Source organism: Meleagris gallopavo, chromosome 2 (assembly GCF_000146605.3).
Source record: "Meleagris gallopavo isolate NT-WF06-2002-E0010 breed Aviagen turkey brand Nicholas breeding stock chromosome 2, Turkey_5.1, whole genome shotgun sequence".
In the NCBI taxonomy this organism is placed as follows: domain Eukaryota; kingdom Metazoa; phylum Chordata; class Aves; order Galliformes; family Phasianidae; genus Meleagris; species Meleagris gallopavo.
In genome coordinates, this window is record NC_015012.2 from 32685626 (window position 1) to 32695657 (window position 10032).

A 10032-nucleotide genomic window follows, 5' to 3' on the forward strand; every position below is an offset into this window, starting at 1 on the left:
GAAAAAATAAACAACAAAAAAGCAATAAAACAAACCCATCTAACCTCACGCTGGGGAAGATGATCTATAGATTTGAAGCACAGAGAGGAACTTCCTTACCACACGACAGAAGACAGGCTTCTTACCACTTGATTTTCAGAGCACGGTACAAAAAGACACATACTGCATGCTGGAGATAAGGTAGAACTTTTTAAAGGATATCAAGTTGTTCTTGTTTTTTTTTTTGTTTTGTTTTTAAACCTAGTGAGGAAAGCATGGCACCACCGGCTCAGCGCACACACCAGTCAGCCTGCTTCTAGAGTATCTTTTGCCTGGCTCTTCCAGTGCAGCCCAGCAGCTGAGAGAGGCCACTCTGGTAGCCCAGCGCTGTGTTTACCTGTTTGAAACCAGCACCTGGATGTGGAAAAGTACAAGGATGCAGGAGGACAGCACCTCATCCAGCCTTCCTGCACAGCCGCCCGCTGCCTGCCTGCCCATCTATGCTGGAGGCCTGTCGCTGTGATCTGGCCACAGCTCTGAAAGCAAGCAGGAAGGCTGGAATTTCCCCCCTGGCAGCCTGCCCTCCTCTGATGCCACCTGACTGGCATCCTGATCAAAGCCTCTGAGGAATCCTGAGTGCAGAAGTCAGGGCCACACCAGCCACCTGGCATGGGGACTGACAGCAGGGTGACTGGTTCTTTCACAGGGGGCAACAAAGGGACCAAGATAACTGTGGGGTTCCACATCGTGCAAACACCCTGACGTTGAATCTCACTTTCTGTAGATCATCAGAAATCCACAGCCTTTTCAATTCAGACTTCAATTTTGCTCTGAAATGACACACACGTGACACTTGTGTGACTGGGCAGAGAAGGCAGAGCTCACTCAGTGCCCCAGGCTCTACGAGAGCCAGCCGAGCTCATGGCAGCCAGGCCCAGGTCCCACAATGCCTGTGCTCAACAGTGGGCAGAACTCCTTCCAGTATAGCATCAGATGTTTATTTATAACATGCTGTTTACCAACACTGAGTGCTCCAGCGGTGGAAGCGGAGGACCAGATGAGTCAAGAGAGTATGAGCACTCTGGATCAGATGAACCTTCCTCCTGTTATAGGAAGATCAGGAGTTCATGGGAAGGTGACTAAGGGTCAGGTGCTGCAGGACAGCCGATCATGTGCAGCTCCCTCACTAATGGCCACCGGACTCGAGGGTACACTCAGCACTTCTTATTAACAGACACCTAAACTTTGGGCAGATCTTCCTGTGAAAAGGAGATAGTGCTGTTGATTAGATCCACCACACAAGAACAGGCCATCATCCTAGGCCCTGGAAGCACAGTGCCAAAGAACAGATCTAACACAGGTCCCCTGAAAGCCTCCTGACAGCTTGTGTGATGTTCTTCCAGCAGCTCAGTGGCTGATGTAACTCCGTGACAGAGTTCAGGCAGTGCCCAACTGTGGAGGGACAGCAGCCCTCCCAACTGGTGGGCCTCTGGCAAGCGCGTGGGAACATGGCCCCAGCTGCCACTCCGCCTGCCTCCTACAAGGCCACCCATCACATCGACTCATTGCCCCTGGGCATCAAGGAAGGACACCCGACTGCCCTCAGCTGTGGGAAGAGACAAGCATAAGACAGTTTGGGCTCAAAGAGGGATTAAGAGCCCAGGCCCACAGGACTCCCGTTTGAAACAAGGCACCTGAACAACAAAAGGCAAGAGAAGAGTATCTCCCAGGGTTCCTTAAATTATGCAGGCTTCCTGTGGTGTCCAAGGCATACCCTGCCAGGCAGCAAGAAACAGACCCTGCAGTGATGGTACGGAGCTGAACACCCATATGGTGGCAGATCAGAGTCTTGAAGCCCATCCAGGCAGAACAACCAGTGCCAATTCCTGGCTCCTCCTAAAGCCACCATCGCATTTTCCATTCCTTCCTTCTAGCTGAGCCCATCTGTCTCTCTGTGCCAGGCTCATTTTTAGAACCTCATATTTTCCTCTCCTTCTTGGAGAAAGTTATTGCTTTCCTGTTTTCAGACACTCAGCACACCTTCCATACCACTAAACTGGTAATGGACCTCCTGGCTCCATTCCCCTTTGCCATTTCCTGGATCCATCTTCTATGCCATCGCACTTATCAGCCTCAAACAGTTTGGAGAGGACGTGCACTTACATTAAGAGTCTTGGATCGATTTCTGAGCTTCCACTTCTCCTAGCAGGCACAGGGAAGGTTGTTCAGTGGTCTCACCAGACAGCCTCAGACACGGCTCAGCATATATCCAATCACAGCTTGGAGTCCAGAGGCCTGGCTGGACCATATAATTAGTGACAAAACCACAGGACATCATCAGATGTAGATCCTAGGGATTGTTGATCATCTGCAGGACAAGTGTTCCTCCTAGAAGCTCTGCTCATTCTCACATCCATGCCTTCAACAATGCCCTGGCCCACCCACTCCTCCCACCACCAGCATTCACAGATTCACCCCCACGATCACCATCCAGCTCATCTCCTCCCACCCACAGCCATTCCTGCTGCCTCAAGTCACAGGCATGCTGTTGATACACCCCACACCTCTTCTGCCTGGCAGAGAGGAAAATTCCCATGCAAGCCCTTCCAGGAAGACCAAATCATTAATTCACTGGAGCAGCTTGCTGTCTGCATATCCAGGAGAGCAGCATCATGCATTATCAAGTTTTGCCATTGCTAGTTCAGTCTTCCATCCAACGGTCAGGCTTGTCAGGACAGGATACATTCCCTGCTCTCAAGGGATGGGGGGTTGTGGTATGGCAGCCTTGTCTAATGGTTGGTATCCTGCACATAACAGGGGGGCTGAAACTAGATGATCATTGTAGTCCTTTTCAACCCAGGCCATTCCATGATTCTATGACATGCAAGTTTGCCAGGTAGAGCCCCAGAAGCATCTCTTTTCCCCAGATGACATATATATTTTTTTTTTCTCAAGGAGTGAGAAAGAAGGAACAAAATATGTTTGTCCTGAAGGGCTCTGAAATTTATCCTGCACAAGGCTCCTGCAGGCAAAATAGGACATGCATCTATGGGGATACAGAGCATAATTGCTCTGAGGCCAGCCTTGGCACGGGGGTAGAAGATGTAGAAGCTGTTTTGCTGTTACTCCAAAATTCTACTTGTGGCTACCAGAGCCAGCTCTGCAAAGAGGCAGTGCAACCAGCAGTGCAAGATGGCATCTCCAGAAGGGATGCTCCAGAAGTCTGGGAGGCAATGACAGGTTGATAAGGGTGACCAAGTGGACCAAAAACAGGCAGAGGGGGAAAGATGGGGTCAGAGGGAAAGCAGGCAGGCACACTTGCTGTGGACCAGACAGGCTCATGGCACTCTACAACTTTTCAGGACTAGGCTGGGTGTTTCCAGTCCATGCACTCACTCAGCCACAATGCATGAGTCCAGCCTGCACTATTGCACAGATGGGCTGGTTTACCTTCTTGACGAGGTCTAAAAATACCTCTTCTTGCTACAAAAGATGCAGTGCAAACAATAGAGTATGCATACCATGACCCAAACAGCAAATCTCCCTTATCCAAAACCTGTGTTGCTTTTTTATTATTTTTTTTTCCCCCTGTTTACCAGCCACTTGCCTTCAGCATACCAATAGATCAGTCACTCACACATTTTGTAAACTCACAAGAACTGGACACTTCCACTGCTTCATCTGCCCATTCTCTTCTCTTCCCTGTCTGAGCTTTTGGACGAGGCCATCCACAGACACCTTCCAGCATGGTCTCAGGCACAGAGGCAAAATCCCCAGTGATCAACATGTCTACACAGGCAGAGTCTACTGATGGGTGTGCAGTTATACTGGCAAAACCACTTCTAGGTGTTTTGAGGTGGTAGAAGAAACCAGACTGAGAAGTTAGAGCATTTTTGCCAAAATAACATATCAGTAGAGCAACCAAAAGAGGCAGTCCCACACCTCAAACCAGCCAGAAGACTGTAGGTGTTTTGAAAGAGACACCTAACACACCCACAGGCACGGCCCAGATGAAAAGTCACCACCACCAGAAATATTTTCATACCTTCATCCATTGCAGAGGCGCACCCTGTGACCATCAGAAGAGAACTACAGCTGCTGCTCCATGTGTCTCTCCTGGAGCAACTCTGGCTGTAGGAGATGCTCCCCAGAAGAAACACAAACGCCTACTGAGGTTATTTCCTGCACACCCAAATTCTGCTCTCATCCAAATGGAATAATACTTGAGAAAAAAAAGTACAAAAAGCAGTGACACACTGTGGGAGGGGGGGATTCTCCTCAGTGTGCATCAAAGCATTTATTTCCCCTGACTTGCAGCAACAGTCAAGAGCTATCTATTCATTACCTTTGAAGTTCCTCTTATCACAGACGAGAATAAAAAATGAAGACATGAGAGTGCAAGATGCCATGAGCTCTAGGCAGTGGGGATTTACACAGGATACATCCTCATCAGGCAAACTGGATCATCTCTATTTTTAACACCATTACAGCGTTAGTGGGTGAAAGGGAAGTCGTGGCTGAAGCGAGACTTTAGCAAGCCATCTGCTGCAGCATCTCACCCAATCCTCCTCTCAAGGTTTGTTCATTGGGCTATGACAGAAACATTGCCTCTCAGACTGGAAGCTGATTTACTGAACCTCAATACAACAGCAGCCACAGGTGATAATGCCCAGGGCCATAGGCTGGCCAGGACTAGAGGCAAGGGTGATGTTTAGTTTTATTCATCTTTGATCCCAGTGGTGAGTTTAGAAGCTGGTGGGTAGGCTCCCAGGTATCTGTTTGGCAAGGAAGCCAAGTGCCACAAGGGGAGGGATGCAGTCCATCACTCAAAGAGACAGATGGGATGAGGCAAGGAAGAGCAGGGAACAATTGTAGGGGCACAAGCAGAGAGAGTGCATGAAGGGCATCACTGTGTATTAGCTGAGCTCAGACTAGCGCTTGCTTTCTGTTTAAAAGGTGTCTGTCTCCTCACAAGGCAGAGGAGTCCCAAGGAAAGGGCTAACACAAACAGCTGCCTATGTGGCCCTGGAGGTGATCACAGCCCTGCATTTCTCTTGCTATCCTTTACAGCCTGGCATCTCTACCCCGCCAAGTTAATGATACACAGTCATAAGACATGTTATGCTTATGTAGGATAACCAAGTGCCACCTTAATCTTTTCCTTGATTAGATAAACAGATTGATCTCCTTATGTTTCTCACCATAAAGATTCATCTCCAGCCCTCAGATTATTTTGTAGTTCTCTTCAATTTTTCAACATCCTTTTCTGAGCACAGACACTGGATTTCAATAAGAGCATTTTAGTACTCAGTGTCCTGAGCACCTCCTGCAGTATTCATATTCCCGTGGCTACTCATTGCTTCCTCTGCAGGTACCAAACATTTCATGTAAACTAAGAAGCCCCCTTCCACCCAGGCAGTTACTGGTGAGATTCTTCACTTCAAGGCACAGCCAGCTATAACGTGCCCGTATTTAAGAACTATTTGCCAATTTGTTAAAACAACAACAACAACAACAAAAAACTAAAACAAAACCCAGAACAGATACAGAAACCCACAAATCTTCAAGATAACCTCTACTGCTTTACCATCTCAATTGATGGTGACTCCACCACTACAGGTGAGATGATTTCCCACCCCATCTTCAAAGACAGACAACTACAATCTTCTAGTAGCACACTGCTGTACATTCTTGAGGAATTCCCTCTTCCATCTTTTCTTCCTCAGGCTAACTCAGCCCTAGTTCTTTACATCCTCCCTCCCACACTGTATTTCTAAAGACCTTAATAATTTCTGTTGCACCACTGGACACTCTTCTTGTTTGTGCACAAGGATTTGAGCCTATTCCCTCAGTAATCCCCCATCTATGTCTGGGATAGCAATAATTATTTCCTGCACCTTAGAGGTGACACTCCCAACACAGCCTGGCACAAGGCTTGCGTTGTGTGTCCCCCCAGCAAAGTGCTAACTCATCCAACTCCCAAATCCTGGTTATACCAACATTTCCCCCAGCCCTGCCTCTGCCCTAGGCAGGGTCTCCTGTCAGAGAGAAATGCTATCAACCTGCACTTTAAATGCAGCTTTTCAACCAGTCGCACATCCAGCTGAGGGATGCTTCCTATCTCCCACCCTTTCCCCATTTGTTTATAAGGCTGACACATGGGCCAGTGACACAGGCTGACTCAAGTTAGGATCTATAACAACCATCACCCTCGCTCAGCTGCTAGGTGAGCCATCCTTCTAGGCAAGGGAACTGACTGATGTGATGCAGTATCACCCAGACAAAAACACACTGGTGGCTTTTTAAATCATCATATTTTCTTAGCACAACAGACACTGCTGCTCAGCTATTTATTCCAGTTTATTTAGACTACCTGGTTGTAGCCCTATTCCTTCTCCCTATACATCAAGGTATCAAGCCTTAATATTTTCCTCTGCTAGGTGTTCTTCAGCATGGCTGCTCAGCACACAAAAACTGCTCTAGCTTATTAAGTACTCAGGTGAATTTCATAAAGCTTTGTCCACTTGATCACATCTAATTGACCTAAATGGTCATCACCTGTTTTTACTTCACTTGTGCTTTGATTCACTTTTTAAAATTAATTCCTCTAAATCCCTCATCATCCTTGACCTTCTGTTCCAGGTGAAGACAGAGTTTCTACTTACTGTCACCTTGCATTTGTTCTTCTCCACTCAGCCAATTCTTTGCTTTGTCCAACAGCAATAGCCCTCCAGCTGCAGCCAGTCTTCACATGGTTTTGCATCCAGCACAAATTCAATTCCTTCCTAAGGATTCATAATGTTGCAACTCATGTCAAGTGAACCGCTTTTCTACAGTGAGTAACAACAAACCCCTGGGCAGTTACCGCAGTGTAACAGGCACACAGTAATTTGTTAGCAGGTCTATGCCTCAAGTATAGAGAGGAGCCCAGCCAAACCAAATCACCAACTTGAACACACAGTCACCCCAGGGAAGATGCCTGCCTCACCAGCAACACCAGAGCCCAGTGCTTCACACAAAGAGAAGCTAGATAATAAGCACAGAGCTGAGGGATACATCTCTTTTAAGATCTTCTCTAGACCCATGGCACTAGATTTATTATCAAGTCAGAAGCAGATACCCTCCACGGCCCTGCAGTACTACAAAGCTCTGCCTGACCTTCAAACAGAAGACACCAGTTGATGATGACTGCTTCAAGCAAGAGATGAGGCCTGCAGCCATCTGGGTTTCCCCACATAGTACCAAGACTGTCTCATTCCCTAGCTTTGAAGGGACAAGAGATAGAGCCTACTAACGCCCCCTATTTCATTTGTGAAAGCACTAAGTACAAGCTAGAGCCCCACTGGCTGCTACCCAGAGTTGAGGTCTGCAAGGAATTTAGCACAGGAACCCCCAGGGGAAAGGGGAGAAGCAAAGGTCAGAGTGGGACAAGAAAAACAAGGCAGTGGAAGCTCACAGTGCCTTCTTCAGGCAGGGAAAAGGAGGGGCTCTTTGGTGGCTGCTGGGTTTTGGAAGCTGAGGAAATGTCTGCAGAAGACAGCAAGCGTAGCCAGACATGAGCCCTGCCTGCAGCCACTGTCTCCAGGTGCTGACAGGAGACCTAGCTTGGAAGATGCAGAAAGCTCTGCCAGCAGGATCCCCACTTTGCCAGCACCAAGCCACTACAAACCTGGCTCTGGGAGAGCACAAGTATCTTGTGGAGGCAGAGCAGGGAGATGGGCAGGCAGGCAGCATCGACATGGGATGCCCCATCCCTGGAGGTGTTCAAAGCCAGGTTGGATGGCATTCTGGTATAGTATTAGATATGGAGATTGGTGACCCTCCATGCAGCACGGGGGTTGGAGCTTGAAGACCCTCGAGGTCCCTTCCAACCCAAGCCATTCTATGACTCTATGACATGCAGGAGCAATGGGGAAAATAGAAGCATTTGCAGCACTGTTTAGCAATTGCATGCACATAGAGAGAACCTAGCTGCAGAGACACACGGAGAAAAGCATTCACATCTCACAAGCCTCCGCCTCCTGCAGCTGATCTGTATCTGGAGCAGAGGGCAGACACCCAGCTCCAGGCCGGGAGAAAAGAGCAAAGAGGCAGTGCCAACCACAGGCCTGCAGCCTCACAGAAAAGCTACTTCACACTGCGAGCCTCTGCTTCACAGGCCTGGCACCAGCACCACAAATCTTGCCCTCTCTCTCGTGCACTGTGTGTATTCACACACACACGCACACAAAATCATTTCTGGATTTTTTATTTACTCATATTTATCAGGAATCCATCTATCATAGCCAGAGCACAACGTATCAGAGCTACCAAGCCAGCAGGCATACTCACAGGCCTGGGGATGCAGGGGCCAGAAGCTGGACTGCACCAACAGCACCAGGGGTCCCCACTGGAGCTCACAACGTGTCAGTGCAAAAAAGAACGATGATAACTGCCGCTCGCAGTGGCTGCAGCCATCACACCAGGGATGAAAGCAGAAACATGCTTGCACACAAGCGCTTGCTTTCTGTCTTCTCAGCTCCAGCAGGGCCCCGGGGGAGCAGGGAGGAGCGGGAGGCATCTATCTGACACCAGACAAAGGCCTTTCTCTGAGTCACACAGCATCCCCACGGACACAGCCCAGCCGCTCCCTTCCCTGCCGCCTCCACCATCGGGCCAGACCCGGCACTGCGTGCCTAGGTTGGGGCACAGCACCTCCACGTCCTGTCCGTGGGCTGGGCTGTCGAAGGGCAGCGCGACACCCGGTGCCATGGGGAAAGGCTACTTCGACTTGGTTGCCATGGGGATGGAGATGCAGCCCAGCACAGGCAGGAAACGCAGACTCACCCGAGGGCAGGTGCCGATGGGAGGGGGAGAGGGGCTTCGGGCCCGAGAGGGAGGTGTGGCCCCTCTCCTTTGTTCCCACCCCCTGGAAAACAGCTGTTAATTAAAGAAAACACGTTCTCCAAACATCCCCATTCTCTCATTTCATCTCTGCACCAAAAAAGCCCTGGGGAAGCTCCAGGCCGCTCCCCGGTGAGCCCCACCATCATCCCTGCTTCCGTCACCAGAACAAAGCTGATGCTTTGATATGCAAATCCGCCATCGGATCCCTAATCGTGCTGCCTGCAGGCAGCACAACACCCCACACAGGGGCCTCCTTTGCTGGGAGCTGCGAGCAGCACCAGCCCCTCGTAGATCCCATCGCAACGATGGGCACTGATGGAAGGAATGCACACTGAGATCAAAACCACCATGCCAAGGGTGCAGGAGGCAGTGTGGGCAGCAGGCAGAGCCCCACTCAGTGCCCTTGGCTCATTGAAAGCTCGACTAGAAGACAAGAAAGACAGGCTATTGGTACACAGGTTTCTGCTGCAGGTCTCACACTCACCGAGCTGTTCTTTGCATCCTTGTTCTTAGAAAGAAGCACATCTTACTTTATTGTATAAACATTTATCTGAAGAAAGCCCGTTTCCAGCCTATTTTCTTGCTAGGAAATATGACCGAGGATACTGTGAAAGCCCGAGGAAGGAGACAACAGCAGCACAAAGCTCGGCACCTTCCTTTGGCTGCTTCAACTCCTGACCCCGGGATGCTTCATGATAGTGACACCACACTCCGGTCAAAGGGGAAGAAACCGGAGCATCGCAAGGCTCAGAGCAATGCTCCCAACAGGAAAACCGACACCCTCAGAACACACAGCAGCTTCAGTTCCTCCCAAGGTTACCAGCGGCTGGAAATAGAGCAAACGTGGGGCAACTGAGCACACCCCTGAGCCCAAGCATAGCCTGCTCCCAGCATCACCTCCATCATGCTGCTTCCGGACCCAGGTGAGGGCTGCAGGTGGGCCCCAGCCCTTATGGACCGTAAAGGAGCCCGGCACGAGAAAGGCCCTCCGAGGCGGACGCCAGCTAAATGCAGTCAATAGGATCCACATCCTTAAAGCACTGTCATTATTTCCGATAGGCACAGAGTCTTCCCGCAGCCAGATCCGAGCCCAGCGGTCGGCTCCGTGAGCTCTGGAAGCGTTAAGAAGGCGGGGGACTGGAAGGGGGTGCGGCCGCAGCCCGGGGC